A 17,275-nucleotide genomic window follows, 5' to 3' on the forward strand; every position below is an offset into this window, starting at 1 on the left:
AGAAAAAAACAATTTCCCACTTTTAACATTAATAACCACCCCCGCCGTGTGAAGGAAGGGTCTACCTAAAATAATGGAAATTTGAGAATCCTCTTGCATGTCTAGCACCACAAAATCCACAGGAATATAAAATTTACCTACTTTAACGGGAACGTCCTCTAAAACACCTAAGGGGTATTTAACAGAATGGTCATCCATTTGTAGTGTAATATTAGTGACCTTAAGCTCACCCATGTTTAATTTAGTGCAGATAGACAAGGGCATAACAGACACACTAGCACCTAGATCACATAAAGCCTTACCAATAAAAATGGTGCCAATGTTACTCTTTAAGTTTGAGTGGATACTTGTTTTGCAATAAAGCACTACACTCCTCGGTAAAAGCTACAGTCTCTACCTCACAAAAAGCATGTTTCCTGGTCAAAATATATTTCATAAACTTAGCATATGCAGGAACCTGTAAAATTAATTCAGTAAAAGGAACCGTTACCTGCAAGTTTTTGGCCACATCCAAGAATTTATCAAACTGTTTGTAATACCCCGAAATTTTTAAACGTGATTTATTAAAATTAAAAAGATTTATTAGCTTGATTTTGTTTTAAATAATTAAGAATAATCGATTTCGTTATTTTAAATATTTTTACGATTTATTTTAAACGATAAATTTATAAACGAAAATTTATTTATTTTTCGTTAACGATATTTTAAATAGAGAATTATTTTAAACATTTCTATTTTTAGTAGTTTCCAAAAATAGCAACGAATTTCAGAAATTTTAGCCTAATCTTGTGAAATTACGAAAAAGCCCTTAGAAGAGCCAAAATTCCAATCTCTCTTTCTCTCCTTGCTCTCCACGTACAAATGGAGTGAAGGATTTCTCTTCCTTCTCCTTTTCCCTAAAACCCAGTCCACATTCATTGAAAAATTCAAGTTGGATTCTTTCTCTTCTTCCTTTTACAAACTCAACATTCATAGATCATTTTCAGATATCAAAAATCAAAACAAATTTCAATTCTTCTCCCTTTGTTTCTCTGATTCGGACCATCACCCACCACCACCACCACAACAACCACCATTCAGCTCCACCTCAAGCAGCCCAACACCACTCGGCCATCACTCGACCACCTCCACAACCCCTGCCTCTCCTGCTCCCACGCAACCCTGGTCTCTCCCCTGCTACCTCTTTCCCTTCCTCTGTCTTCTCTCCTTTCTTGCTCGCTGCGCCACCAGCACCACGTCGCCACCACACCGCAACCACCTCACCACCTCAGGAGTAAATCCCGCCTCCACCTTCGCCTTGAACCACCCTGCCTCCGCCCAAAATCACCCCCGTTTACTCCTCCCTTGTTCGTAATTCCCCCTCCCTTTTTTCCACTTTTCGCCCCGCCTCAGCCACCATCTCCGTCGCGGCCCTGCTGTGCGGAACCACCGGCGCAACCCTGCCGCACCGCCCAGCCAGCCGCCACCTCCCTTCCTCCCTCCTCCCTTTCCCATGCTCCTCTCCGTCACTCCCTTCCCTGTTCCAGACAAACCCAAAGCAAAGTTTTATTTTAAAACATTGATTCCCTTCCAACCCATATTAAAAATTGGGCCATATTTCTTTTGGGCTTTTGGGTGAGTTACAAACTTAATTGTATTTTCAGATTTCTAATTATTAATTTGCATGCTTTAATAAATTTTGATAATGTAGTTATTTACTATTAAAAATTGTTTAATATTTTTCAGGTTTAATTATCGATTTTACGAAAATAAATTACTAGCTTTATTTAACAAAAACGGAATTTATAAATATTTTCATGAAAATCGGTTTATGAATATAAATATATATTTCGATTGAAATTCGATTAATAATATTTTCAGTAAATTTCGAAATTATATTTTATTAAATTCGTTATTTATAAATTCATCACTTATAAAATTTATTATTTATAAAATATAGATTTTAGATTATTTATCGTTTTAATACTAATTCAATAATTTATTATTTTGAAAGAAATTGGACTCGGAGCTCAGGACGAACGAACCAAGGAAAATCCTTAGCAAAATCGTGGAAGTGAGGTAACGGCTATTGCTAGTACCCGCAATTCCCTTATAAATGCGATTATGAAATTACAACGTTATGATTGATTTATTAAATGAATGTTTTGACATGTTTTATGAATTGCGGGAAATGAAATATGATTTTATTGAATTATTTATTATAATATGATTTGATGGAATTATTCCTTATATTATGATTGATTGAATGTTCTTATAAAATAATGTTGATAAGAAACCATGACAGGAATGATGATTTATTTTGGTCACATGATCTAAAGGAAATATGTTACTTCAATCGAAGTAAAAAGGCTAAAATGTAAAATTAAACGAAACATGATAAATGAAAGTGAAAGACCTAGTCCGTTTGGCAGTATATGTTCACAGGTTACTATTCTCGGTCATGCATGTACCCATGGGGCATCCGCCCATTAAGCCAAGGCTCTCATGTTTTTCGGGCCAAGGCCCCATGTTTTATGGACAGCGGTCCATCGTGGAAGACGTTCCACCATGTCATTCTTGCCACGGCTAGCATGTGCACCCTAAAGTTATGAATGAATTAAATAAAGGACTTTATAAAATGTTTTACATTATTCTATTCTCCCTGTGTTATTAAATAAAATGAATTGAAATGAATTTACGCTGCTAGAATAGTTCGTTATTGAGTCTTCGGCTCACCGTTTTTGTTTTCTGTTTTAGGTACTGCGGGGAACGATGGAAACGAGTAGTGGCGAGGAATTTCACTTTAATATTATTCACCTAGTTTATGTTTAAAGTTTTAATAGTTTAATTAAAGACTTTTAGTAAGTGAAGTACCTAAATTTTGGGAATATAAAGGATTATTATGTTAATTTGGAGATTTAATGGCTTAGAATATGATGGTTGCCTTGTAATTCCCAAGAGGGAGTTACGGCAGGTAATGTCCCGACCAAATTAGGTTAATTCCGCTGCTAAGTATGCTTTAATAGTTGAATTAGAGGTCGGGGTGTTACAGTCTGGTATCAGATCCAAGGTTTTGGGCCATAAGCGCTAAAACTCGTGGATTTTGCACATAATAGAATTCATTAGGCTTTAAGCAAAGAGTTTTAAAGAATAAGTTGAAAATGGAATACTCTTAAAATTTTGTTAGGTTAAAATGAATATGAGTGTGAGTGAAGGAACGGGATGAACGAGTTTATTTTCTATGATTTATTTGTGTCCATTTGTTGAGACATGTTATGTTGAATGTTGTCTATCGAGGCTATGAATGATGTCACCAAGGGCTCGTAACGAGCAACCTGTTAACAATGATAACCACATTACCCACGAGTATTATGCCCATATTGATGCGTTTATGAATGTTTTCTTTCCTAATAGAGAAATTGTGACATAGAAATTGTCCTACGATGTTAGAGAAATTTGAGTTTTATTATCCTTTGACCTATCTAGATTTGATGTAATTTTGGGAATAAATTGGTTGGCTGAATATACAGCTAACATCAATTGTTTGGGGAATAGTGTAACCAAAGTAGCAAATGAGGGTAGGATTTCGTCCCAAAAGTTAGTGAAGAAAACTAATGATTCAAAATGTCTTTGCTTTGAAAACCCCTATTGACCGATGGTGAGTTTTCTGGTTATCCTTGGACTGTTGTCGATCACCCATCACCGATACATCTATCGTTTGAGAATAGGCAAATGTTTTCCAGAAAAGAAACCTAGTATGCCCCCACCAGAGAATTAAACTTTAGCATAAAAGTCCACTTCTATTCCTAAAGCACCTATAGAATGATACCAACTGAGTTGCAAAGAATTGAAGAAACAATTAGATGATTTACTTGGATAAGGGTATATTCAACTAAGTGCTTCACTTTTGGGAGCCATGTCATATCTGTGAGGAAAAATTATGAAACTTTGAGGTTATGCATAGAATATAGAGAGTTGGACAAGAATAAATATCCTTTATCCCGCATTGATGATTTGTTTGACTAACTTCGAGGTGCAAAAGTGTTTCCAAAGATAGATTTGAGGTACGTATACCATCAACTTTACAATAAACTTGAGGATATTCCAAGTACGACCTTTAGAACCAACGATAGTTACCATGAGTTTGTTGTAATGTCTTTTTGGGTTAACTAATACACCAGCTGTATTTATGGACTTAACGAACCGCATTTTTAAACCACACCTTGATAAGTTTGTAGTTGTTTTCATTGATGATATTTTGGTATATTCTAAGAATAATGAGGAACATGAGGAGCATTTGAGAAAAGTGTTAGATACATTAATTGAAAACCAGTTGTATGCCAAGTTGTCAAAATGTGAATCTTGATTTAAGTAAATGTCATTTTAGGTCAGAGTATGTCAGATAAAGGTGTACCTATTGATCTTGTGGAATGACCTAGACCAACCAATGTCCCTAAAGCATGAAGTTTTATTGGGTTTAGATGGATATTATTAAAGGTCAAGACTTTTCTAAGATTGCCTTACCTATGACCCGACTAGTTAGAAAGAATATCAAATTTATGGGGAATGATGATTGTGAATCTGAAATTCGAGAACTTAAGAGTCGTATCACAATTTCCTATATCCTTGCCTTCCATCCGGAACTGAGAGATTTGTTATTTATAGTAGTGCTTCTAAGCATGGAATATGATGTGACAAAATGGAAAAAGAAGGTCATAGATGATGCTTCTCGCCAACTCCAAGTCCCTGAAAAGAACTACCTTACTTATGATCTTGATATACAATACCCTACTAGAAAAGCTAATGTTATTGTAGATGCTTTGAGTCAAAGTCTTACCTAAATTCGATCCTACCTTTCCACGAGCCAACCAAGAGGATATGTAAAACATAGAAGTCAAGTTCCTTAAGGATAAAGGGAATGTTTGCCTAAAAGTGAGGCCAACTTTGAATTATAGGATTAGGAAAGTACGAATTAAGGATTTGCGCTACGAACAAATGATCGTTGTGGAAGTCATGACCATTAGGTTCGGGATTATTCCGAGTTATCACCGTCAGTCATATGTACTAAAAGATTGTCTATTGACAACGACCATAGAACCAATGACATTGTTAGCATGCCTCAGAAACCCATGATTGGAGTAGATTCTATGACAAAACCACATGAAAAGGAAGAAATGTTATCAATGGTCCTTGTAATTCTCTTTTCTAATTATTATGTATGATACTCGTTGATATTCCTTCATTTATTATTTCTCATACATGATTAAAGTTTATACCAAATAGGTTGACATGTGTATGATAGTGAGTACTGGGTAACCTGAGAGTTCAGGCATATTGAGATGATGTAATGAAAGGATGATAGGTTGGAGATTATGACGAATATTGACATTTATGCGTATGAGAGAATAAGAGTAAATTACTCCAATGACTAAGAGACAAAAGGGTCGAAATGAAAGGTTATCAGACAACTAGGGAAGAGAGAAACTTTTAGTTGCCTATAATAAGTGCCCGAATAAATTTCGAGAAGGAACCATGATAGACCTTTAATAAGAGAACAAGATTTTAGTTTTCAATGAGATGAGAAGAGTTGATTTGCGGAAATCATTTTAAGAATGATAACATGAAAATGTTACCTTGGGAACCCCAATCTTACGTGCAAAGAAACGATAATGTATGAGTATAATTGAGGATTAAGGTAAGTTATCATTATGCGTCATATATCCGGAATCAATGGAATTGGTGCAAAAGTATTTTTGAAGGTTCGTTGAGCTATTAAGAATATACTAGAGGTTGTAAACGAAATACCATCAATTTAGCGGAAATTATTTTGGGATTATCAATTATATGGGAAATCTTGACGAATCACAATTAATTAAGACCTGTGCTTTGATACATTTAGTAAACCTGCCTATGGATAATTTAAGAATTATGGAGGACCATAAGAAACAAATTTAAGGAAAATACAGGAGTTCATGAAGTTTTGAAATATGTCAAGTTGGCAAGAAAGTAGTTTCGAAGGCTATGAAATAGCAATCTAGAGTGAACAACCTAGACTAATCTATGCTAAAGTATCTACCGTATATTTTGAGTATATGTAGAAATCTCAACCAGGCTATGTTAAAGGATCGAGTCACGTAATTTGAACTGAGCCTTCCATTGTTTTTTTTTACTTAGGAGAGAAAATGTTGAATACCATTATTTTGAAGTGAAATCAAGGAAACACATGTTGAAGGACTAAAGGATGATTGAAATGCCTCTATTAAGGAAGCCAAGAAGTTATCAAGAATTTGTCTATCAATAAGGTTGAATGATAAAGTACCGAAAGGACACGATTTTGTATTTTATAAGTGGCGAATCACAAATTAAATCAAGGTTATTCAAGGTTTCAAAGCGTTCAAGTTATGGTTTACTTTCGAGTTACCTTCCCGCACCATTCATAATGATTGTTTTTTTTGGTTGTAAGTACCTAAGTGTATATTCAGATATATTAGGGAACCTAAGTTAGAAATTTTAAAGGTATGCAAGAATATTATGCGGAACCCAACATGATTTATGGTGAAAAGATGGAGTTGAGTTTACACATGAGGCTTTGAGGATCTTACCAAAATAAGTTATCGAGAATTAGTATGTCTATCAGGTTGATGATATCAGTGAATGTTATGAAGTTCGAAAAGAATTATGAATGATTGAGGAATGCAATGGAATTAAGAATGGAATATCGACAAAATGACCTGTCAGTCAAACCAGGTAGTCTGAACTAAGTTTTCTGCGAGCTAGATTGTTTATGGTAAAGGCACGCTTGATGGCTTGGCATTATCCGCAAAATCCGAGGTTTGTCGACTTAGAATATAAAGGATAAGTAACAAAGTCGTATGTCTAACGACGTATTCCTAGTCGCATGATTGGACTCGAACCCCTGCAACGAACGTAGTCAACAAAGTTATTTAGCGTAGAAGAAAAGATCGAAGTTCGAAATCAAAACGAATCAAGTAATGAAGGTTAACGACAAGATTCCTGCAGCAAAGGGACCCAATAGCAAATGAAAGCGAAGTATCTTCAAATAGTTGCCTAAGAACTATATGATGTACGAATCTCCATGTTTTCTGTGAATGTATGTATCAACAATGCTTATGCGTGAGATCAAATGATTGGTTATGACATGTATGTTTTCAATGAATGACGAATAGAACGATTAAGTATGAATTGTATGATTTATAAGAGTGGCAAGTTCGACTGAGCTCCAGTTTCGAGGACGAAACTTTTTTCTAAGGGGGTAAGGATGTAATACCCCGAAATTTTTAAACGTGATTTATTAAAATTAAAAATATTTATTAGCTTGATTTTGTTTTAAATAATTACGAATAATCGATTTCGTTATTTTAAATGTTTTTACGATTTATTTTAAACGATAAATTTATAAACGAAAATTTATTTATTTTTCGTTAACGATATTTTAAATAAAGAATTATTTTAAACATTTCTATTTTTAGTAGTTTCCAAAAATAGCAACGAATTTCAGAAATTTTAGCCTAATCTTGTGAAATTACGAAAAAGCCCTTAGAAGAGCCAAAATTCCAATCTCTCTTTCTCTCCTTGCTCTCCACGTACAAATGGAGTGAAGGATTTCTCTTCCTTCTCCTTTTCCCTAAAAACCAGTCCACATTCATTGAAAAATTCAAGTTGGATTCTTTCTCTTCTTCCTTTTACAAACTCAACATTCATAGATCATTTTCAGATATCAAAAATCAAAACAAATTTCAATTCTTCTCCCTTTGTTTCTCTGATTCGGACCATCACCCACCACCACCACCACAACAACCACCATTCAGCTCCACCTCAAGCAGCCCAACACCACTCGGCCATCACTCGACCACCTCCGCAACCCCTGCCTATCCTCCTCCCACGCAACCCCTGTCTCTCCCCTGCTCCCTCTTTCCCTTCCTCTGTCTTCTCTTCTTTCTTGCTCGCTGCGCCACCAGCACCACGTCGCCACCACACTGCAACCACCTCAACACCTCAGGAGTAAATCCCGCCTCCACCTTCGCCTTGAACCACCCTGCCTCCGCCCAAAATCACCCCCGTTTACTCCTCCCCTGTTCGTAATTCCCCCTCCCTTTTTTCCACTTTTCGCCCCGCCTCAGCCACCATCTCCGTCGCGGCCGTGCTGTGCGGAACCACCGGCGCAACCCTGCCGCACCGCCCAGCCAGCCGCCACCTCCCTTCCTCCCTCCTCCCTTTCCCATGCTCCTCTCCGTCACTCCCTTCCCTGTTCCAGACAAACCCAAAATCAAAGTTTTATTTTAAAACTTTGATTCCCTTCCAACCCATATTAAAAATTGGGCCATATTTCTTTTGGGCTTTTGGGTGAGTTACAAACTTAATTGTATTTTCAGATTTCTAATTATTAATTTGCATGCTTTAATAAATTTTGATAATGTAGTTATTTACTAATAAAAATTGTTTAATATTTTTCAGGTTTAATTATCGATTTTACGAAAATAAATTACTAGCTTTATTTAACAAAAACGGAATTTATAAATATTTTCATGAAAATCGGTTTATGAATATAAATATATATTTTGATTGAAATTCGATTAAAAATATTTTCAGTAAATTTCGAAATTATATTTTATTAAAATTCGTTATTTATAAATTCATCACTTATAAAATTTATTATTTATAAAATATAGATTTTAGATTATTTATCGTTTTAATACTAATTCAATAATTTATTATTTTGAAAGAAATTGGACTCGGAGCTCAGGACGAACGAACCAAGGAAAATCCTTAGCAAAATCGTGGAAGTGAGGTAACGGCTATTGCTAGTACCCGCAATTCCCTTATAAATGCGATTATGAAATTACAACGTTATGATTGATTTATTAAATGAATGTTTTGACATGTTTTATGATTTGCGGGAAATGAAATATGATTTTATTGAATTATTTATTATAATATGATTTGATGGAATTATTCCTTATATTATGATTGATTGAATGTTCTTATAAAATAATGTTTATAAGAAACCATGACAGGAATGATGATTTATTTTAATGTAAAATTAAACGAAACATGATAAATGAAAGTGAAAGACCTAGTCCGTTTGGCAGTATATGTTCACAGGTTATTATTCTCGGTCATGCATGTACCCATGGGGCATCCGCCCATTGAGCCAAGGCTCTCATGTTTTTCGGGCCAAGGCCCCATGTTTTATGGACAGCGGTCCATCGTGGAAGACGTTCCAGCATGTCATACTTGCCACGGCTAGCATGTGCACCCTAAAGTTATGAATGAATTAAATAAAGGACTTTATAAAATGTTTTACATTATTCTATTCTCCCTGTGTTATTAAATAAAATGAATTGAAATGAATTTACGCTGCTAGAATAGTTCGTTATTGAGTCTTCGGCTCACCGTTTTTGTTTTCTGTTTTAGGTACCGCGGGGAACGATGGAAACGAGTAGTGGCGAGGAATTTCACTTTAATATTATTCACCTAGTTTGTGTTTAAAGTTTTAATAGTTTAATTAAAGACTTTTAGTAAGTGATGTACCTATATTTTGGGAATATAAAGGATTATTATGTTAATTTGGAGATTTAATGGCTTAGAATATGATGGTTGCCTTGTAATTCCCAAGAGGGAGTTACGGCAGGTAATGTCCCGACCAAATTAGGTTAATTCCGCTGCTAAGTATGCTTTAATAGTTTAATTAGAGGTCGGGGTGTTACACTGTTTGTCTAGCTTATTCTTGAGTTGCCGGTTTGGGAAGGGGAGTGCAATAGGTGGTACTTTAATATCTGTCCCCTTCTTAACCTCATTGTAACCTCTTTCTCACAAACTACTTTTTCAGCTTGAATCTCCTCCATAACTACCTTTTCAACTCCCTTATCAACCAGACCACTAGTAGACACCCTAGAATCAACCTCAATAGGCATAGAAGGGCCATCATACCCTTTTTCACTCCGCAAGGTAATAGCATTAGCAGTCTCTCTATTCTTAGGCTGTGAAGGAATTTGTCCCTGGGGTCTCCCCGCAAGACTAGTAGCCATCTGTGTCAACTGTGTATCAATAATCTTGTTGTGAGCGGCAAGAGCATCAATTTTAACATCCTTTTCATTTAGAGACTTATGCATCTGGAGCATCATGTTACGCATCTCTACTAGCATAAGATCAGACAGTGGTATGAGGCTGTGTTTGTGGAGGTTGCATGTATTGTCTAGAGAACCCAGGTGGTCCACTAGACTGTTGGTTATAGTTACTCCGTGGTTGGTATTGTTGCTGTGGTAGTGGGGGATGTTGAACCTTGTGTGGGTTCTAAATATTAGTACTCCTATAGGACAGTAGGGGATTATTTTTATACCCCTCATTGTAGGAATTAGAGTACGGATTATTCTGCTTGTAGGCCTGAAATGCATTACATTGTTCAATGGAGCTCCTACACTCCTGTGCATAATGACCAGATATCCCACAACTATCACAGACATTAACAGATTGAAATTTTATTGCAGCTACACTAAGAGCTTGAGCAGATTGAGAAGTTGATGCTTGCATACTATCGAACTTATAATGTAAAGCAGTCAATTGGGCAGTCAGTTGTTCTATGGAATTTAGCTTGTTCTTGCCACCCTTGTTAGTTAGACCCCTAGGATTCCCATACTGGCCATTGTGAATGGCCATCTCCTCGATCACCTCCATAGCTCTAGTCACCTCAAGTTGCATGGATCTCCCACTAGCAGCAGAATCCAAAATAAGCCTAGAATCATTACCCAAACCATTATAGAATTGTTGAATCAAGAACCACGGTTGCAGACCATGGTGTGGGTACTCTCTCTACAAATCCTTGAACCTTTCCCAGACCTCGAACAAACTCTCATTTGCCTGTTGAGTAATAGAAATGATCTAGCTCCTCAGACGAGTTGTTTTCTCAGGTGGGAAGTATTTCACATAGAATGCAAGGGCTAAAGACTCCCAGTTAGTAATTTTTATTGTCGCTCGATTCAACCCATTGATCCACAACTTTGCTTTTCCACTCAGAGAAAATGGGTAAAGCATCTGCATAGTTTGTTTCGGAGTCACATTCTTCTGCTTGATGGTAGAGCAATATTGGATGAAGGAATAAATGTGAAGATTAGGGTCTTCACCTTTTTCCCCACCAAAATGGTGCCTCTCGATCATATTTATCAATGCATGCTCAATCTTGAAACTCTCAGCTGCAATAGAAGGCATGATTACCTTAGGTAGCACAGACAGACTTGGCTTAGAATAGTCTGTAAGCCTCGATTCAACTATTTCGTCACCCATCTCTATCTCTAAAATTGTATATGTATTTGAAGGAAAAAGACCGCCAATAATATGATCAGAATCAGAGTTAGAGTAATTCCACACTCTACGATAAAATTTCTTCGTCTGCGAAAGTTTCTTTCAGGCTCAGGATCGAACGAAGTAAGATTACTAGTAACTACGGTCCTGGGCATAGACAAAGAAACTACAAACGTTTGTGAAGTCCGGTCTCAAGGAAAGGGAGTTCCTTGAGAAGTAACAAACAATAATCTAGAACAAACAATTAATAACATAATATAAACTGTTTCCCCGGCAACGGCGCCAAAATTTGACAGGCCAAAGTCGTATCACCTAATCAAATATAAACCTAAATCTACTAACAAGATAGTAAGGGAAGTAGGGATCATATCCACAGGGAAACAAGCGTTATTTCTATTACTAAAACTAAGGTCTAGACTATTGGGAAACAAGAAAGTTAGTTGATTTGTAAATTAAAACTACGACGATAATTAAACAAAGAGGAAGTCAGATATTAAAAGGTTTAGGGCATAGGTTCACTAATAAACAACAATCCAGGATGATAAACAATCAATAATAATCAATAAAGTAGTTAATTAGACTAGCGTGCTCTCTTGAATCGATACTAATCTTATACTTAGAATTAATGGGCTCTTGCTACGTATTAATCCCAATTCTACGTATTGAAACAAGCCTAAACATCAAATTGCATCTCTCGAATCTTGACTTGGTATTGCTACACTAATACAATTGGACCTGCGCAAATCTAATCGCAAAGTAAATGGAAGCAATCAATAGGTCTTTGAGATCAGTTGCTTTTGGTTTAATATGGTATCGAGGTCTCATTAGCCAAAGAAGACCCTGGCCAATCCACAGATAATACCAACAATCAACAATAATTAATCATCCCTTCATATTGGTTCATGGATTCCCAAAACCCTAGAATGGAACTACTCACACATATTTGAAATAACTAATCCAAACAAATAAATTGGAAACATGATTAAACCAAAATAATAAAGCAAAGTAAGAAATAATACCTAAGGGAATGAAGAACGAATAACGAAACCTTGAATTTTTGATTGAAAAAACCTAAGTGTTTTGCAACAATTGAGAGAATAAAACTAAGTACTGAAATAAACTAAGTGTTTAAAACTAGGAAAATAAGGTGATTCAAACAAATAGCTAAGGGCTATATTTATAGTCTTGCCCATAAAGCCAAACAAAACTGGAAATAAACTAAGCGAAAACGCGCCAGGGGTTGTCGTCGCCCGACCGGGCAGAGGCTCGCCCAATCGGGCATCCAACTCGTAAACGACCTGACCGGGCCAGAATCCGCCCGGTCAGGCGGATGGAAATCTCCTGATACTGCTGCTGGCTATTCGCCCGATTAGAACCGGGCGGTTGGCGCCCGGCCGGGCGCGTGCTGAAGGAATTATATTCCTTTTTGCTTGCACGCGCGACTAATCTCCATTCGCCCTCCAAGTCTCCATTCGCCCTCCCATCGCAGAGCGATTAGCAGAACGCACCGTTCTTCTCTTGTAGCATCGAGTCTAACTTTTGGGGCTCAACAAAGACATCCTAGGCTCCCAAGGGTCGACCATGATCGTCTCGAACATACTCGGGAATCGTGTAATGGCCCATATCATCATGAAACGTGCCTAAAAACAAAAATTTCTCATTAAACGAACCTGAAACTCAAGGCACACTTATAACACCAATTAGTACTAAAAATGGATCCTAAGAGCTCATTTAACGCAGAAAAGTACTAAGGGACGGGGGTAAATACTCTATATAAAATGCACATATCATCTTGGTGGGGATAGAACATGAGGGCTAATCAGATATTCCTTGATTTTATCGAAAGCCTTTTGACACTGTTCATCCCATTCATCTTTGTCCTCTTTCTTGAGTTTTCTTAAGATGGGTTCGCATGTCATTGTAAGTTTGGAAATGAACCTACTAATATATTGTAGTTTGCCCAAAAAGGCCCGAATTTGTTTTTCAGACTTCGCCGGCGGCATTTCAGTTATGGATTTGATCTTGGATGGATGGATGCCCCGTGTGCTAACTACGTATCCGAGCAACTTTCCTGAAGTCACTCCGAACGTGCATTTTTGCGGGTATAGTCGCATATTGTATTTCAAAATTCTGGTAAAGAATTTCCTTAGGGCCAGTAGGTGAACTTGCCGGTCCTTGTATTTAACTATCATGCCGTCTACGTAGACTTCTATTTCTTTATGCATCATGTCGTGCAGTAACATGGTGGTCGTTCGTTGATAGATGGCCCTCGCGTTTTTCAGTCCGAATGGCATAACGGTGTAACAGTATGTCCCCCAGGGGGTGATGAAGGTAGTTTTCTCCATGTCCTCTTCGGCTATGAGAATTTGGTTATAGCCAGCGTACCCGTCCATAAAGGAGAGAAGCGCATGCTCCGCAGTATTGTCTACCAGAATAGTGATGTGTGGTAGTGGGAAGTCATCTTTAGGACTAGCTTTGCTGAGACCGCGGAAAATCTACACACATTCGCACAGGTCCGTCTTTTTTGGACACTTGGACTACATTAGCCACCCAATCTGGATAATTTGATACTTTAATGAATCCTGCGTCTAGCTGCTTTGTGACTTCTTCTTTGACTTTTAGAGCTATTTCAGGTTTGAGTTTTTGTAGCTCTTGTTTTACCAGTGTCATTTTAGGATCCAGCGGTATTTTGTGTTCAGCAATTTCTCGATCTATTCCAGGCATGTCTTTTAAGATCATGCAAAGATGCCTATGAATTCTTTAGGGTGGAGATCAGACCGACCTTTTCAGTAGAAGTTAAAGTTAAGCCAATTTTTATTAGTTTAGGATCTTCCTCAGTTCCAATGTTTACTGATTCAGTGTCCTCGATTATGGGAGTTTCATATTCTTTCTCATTCGTGTCAGTGATTGATTCATCGTATTCATTTTCAGTTTCGTTATTGGCAAGGAATTCGTTTGACGGTTCAGACTTTCAAAGGGCGTGTACTCATGAATCGTAATCATTTTATTTAAGTCATTAATCATTACATTAAAGGGTCGAAGTTTTAGGGTCTATGCTAGATTTGGGGCTATTTATAGATTCATCATTGTCGGACTCGGATTCGGATTCAGACTCGTCGAACATTTGGCCTTTTCCGACGGACACTTTAAACTTTATTCCTTTGGCGTTGATCCATTTGAAGGTCTTGCGCCTGCCGCGGCTAAGTTGCGATGTCGAGTTTGGAGAGGGTGTAATCAGCTTGGTGGGATCAAATTCCTCGTCTTGCAGTGCCAGGGTCGTTATCTCGGCTTTTCCCTTAGTGGGGCATTTTTCGAATCCAAATAGTAACCCGAGGCATGCTGATTTGGGCATCCGTCGTCTCGAGTGTCATGGCCAGGCAGAATTCCTTTCCCAAGTCTGGGTGCACTTTTGGAGGCAATTAGCCTTGGGAAGTCGTGGCTTGAGGCCATTATTAGAAATCGATCCTCCGTCGAGGGTTGCTTCCAGTTAATGGTCATCGGATTGGCGGAATATTTCAGCAATTAATGTATCGATTTAGCGCCAAGTAATACAGACGACTCGATGTTTGTAGGTCATCCCTTTAGGATGGTGGATTGTTCTATTACTGAACATGAATTTGACGCTGACTCGGAATGGCTCAATTTCTTAGGTAAAGGTAGTTTCCTAAAGACTTAACTCAGGTGAATGTCCGAATATTTTTTTTAGCTTGAATGGTGTCATGCCATTTGTGAGGGGGGTCGAAAAAGCACGAGGCTAATGCGTGACCTCGTCCCTCGTGGGCGTGACGTTTCTTTTTGTCAAATCAAGTGTAATTGGATTTCCTGTGAGTTTACACCCAATTGACTAGTAATATAGGAGTCGTCATTCAGTTTTTAACGACAATGAGAAAAACTGACAAAACCCGGTTATCGTGACATAAAGGGAGTGCAATTATGTTTGACCACGACGGCCATAGGTTCCCTTGTGATCCCTGGTGTGGGGATCGCTCAACGTACACCCGCAGGGCAGAGATTGAGGGTTCGGGGGACTGTAACTACCGAGAGGAGTACTTTCTCTTCGATAACTCCATAGGCAGGATATCCTTACTAGCTCAGCATAAATAATTGAAGGGACATGCGTTAATTATTAAACTAATCTGAATTGATTTTAGCAATATGCAACACATAATACTAGATCGATCGTGATTATCTTGTTTAGATTGATTTAAGGGACCTAGCATGATAGTTCAATTGTCCAAGATATTATCTTTGTTATGCGTGATAGAACAATCAGATTAATAGTTTAACAGTTTTATAAAAGGGCGAGGAAAGCGATTAAATCATGCGAGGGGACACATTACGACGCACCCTTGAGAGGTGCGTCACGGTTCTCAGAAAACTAACCACTTTGGCTTTGCTATTTCTCCTTTTATTTAACGAATCTCAAGTTTCCAGGCTTAATTCTTCAGCTACAAGGGACAGGATACGTTCTGTTCGATTTTTGGATCGATTGCGACAGAACGCGGGATCAATTTCGCAGCGTGAGGCTTAGGCTTAGGAGTTGGAGTCAATACTCAGAATATGAATTGTGTGTTCGTTTCACGTCGAATTTGGGGCTGTATTTATAGAAAAGAGTTCGTGGAAAGATAGAATTTTAGAACACAAATCCAAGAAGAATTAGGGGAGAACACGTACCCAGGTAATTTCAGCGCCCAGGGCTGGGCGCCGAAGATTTAGGCGCCTAGAGCCGGGCGTTGAAAATAGGGTCTGGGCCGTATTTCCTTGTCAGATTTGGACTCGTGGAATACGGAGTCTTTGAGACTTATCCGAGTCTTTTAGTGCGTATTAACGTTATGACGGAATGCGTCTGGGCCCGTTACGAACTCTAGGTTTGTTAGGATTTTAATTAATACGTAACTCTTATTTTCGAATTATACTAGGAATAGGATTCCTCTTGCGAATTCTATCTCTTTTAGGATTTATGTTGGAGTGCAACACCTAATTCTGACAGGTTTCTATCTTTTATGACTTGCCACTTTTAGCAACTACTCGTTACGGCAGTTACTATTTTTAGCAGGTTTCTATAAATAGAAGTTTTGGTTGAAATGAAAAGGGTGATCGAGATTCGTTATTTTATAGGAGATGCGTTGCCAAGTGGAGATTTATGTTCTCATCATCGAACCTTCCCTTTCGGGAATGGGGACAAAAGTAGGTGTCTACAGTTAGCCCCCACTTTGACTGAGTCTCGGGATGAGACGATGGTCAAAGTACTAGACGGAGTGCGTCACACAAGCCATAGTGTATGTGACTTGTTTTGCGAGGGTCTCACGAGCCCCCGAGTGATAACATTTGACTTAAGGGTCATCACATGAAGTGTCGACATATCCCTCACGTGTCATTGGGAATTGTCAACGGATATTATAGAAACTCCCTCACTTTGTCATTGGAAGTATCCAAAGATGCGTAGAAACTCCCTCACTTTGTCATTGGAAGTAGCTACAGAAGTTTTCGAAATCAAAGCTATAAAGTGTAATTGGGCCTGGCCAAGCCCAATCACGAGGTAAAAATGTTTTTAAAGATTCTCACTTTCGGGGTTAGCTAAACGAGAAAACCCCCTTGTTTTTATGGGACGTAAAACGAAGGAAAATCCGGCACATCGTTATTTTTTGGAAAAACGGAAAACCAATCCTTTAATTTTTGGAAAAAGGGAAAACCGATCCTTTAATTTTTGGAAAAAGGGAAAACCGAAAAAAGTTATCGCTAAGGCGACTAAGGACTTGTGCGGTTAGTGGCGCAGACCCTGCCGGCTAAAGATGGCGAGCCTGTCCGCTGAGGGTGGACACCCCGTCCGATAGAAGTGGACGAATCTATTTTGAAATTTGTTTGTAATTTTTTTTAAAAAAAATAAGGACCTACGTGGTTTGTGACGTAGACCCCGCCGGCTGAAGATGGTGAGCCTGTCCGCTGAGGGTGGACACCCCGTCCGACCGAAGTGGAC

General features: G+C 38.1%; 1 protein-coding gene and 1 non-coding gene across 2 annotated transcripts in view; one reads left to right on the forward strand and one right to left on the reverse strand.

The window, feature by feature from the left end:
- Nucleotides 1-3,840, reverse strand: part of LOC130465597 (zinc finger BED domain-containing protein RICESLEEPER 2-like) — a 38,079-nt gene extending 34,239 nt beyond the window's left edge. The window contains exon 1 of the mRNA XM_056834426.1: nucleotides 3,359-3,840. The gene's annotated coding sequence lies outside the window, so the exon portion shown is untranslated. The remainder of the gene's footprint in view (nucleotides 1-3,358) is intronic.
- A 6,946-nt stretch (nucleotides 3,841-10,786) lies between these two features.
- On the forward strand, nucleotides 10,787-10,893 carry LOC130466598 (small nucleolar RNA R71). The gene has a single exon (XR_008926783.1). It is a non-coding gene; the product is annotated as a small nucleolar RNA R71 (small nucleolar RNA).
- The last annotated feature ends 6,382 nt before the right edge of the window (nucleotides 10,894-17,275 follow it).

The sequence above is a fragment of the Spinacia oleracea genome, chromosome 1 (genome assembly GCF_020520425.1).
Source record: "Spinacia oleracea cultivar Varoflay chromosome 1, BTI_SOV_V1, whole genome shotgun sequence".
NCBI classification, from domain to species: Eukaryota; Viridiplantae; Streptophyta; class Magnoliopsida; order Caryophyllales; family Amaranthaceae; genus Spinacia; species Spinacia oleracea.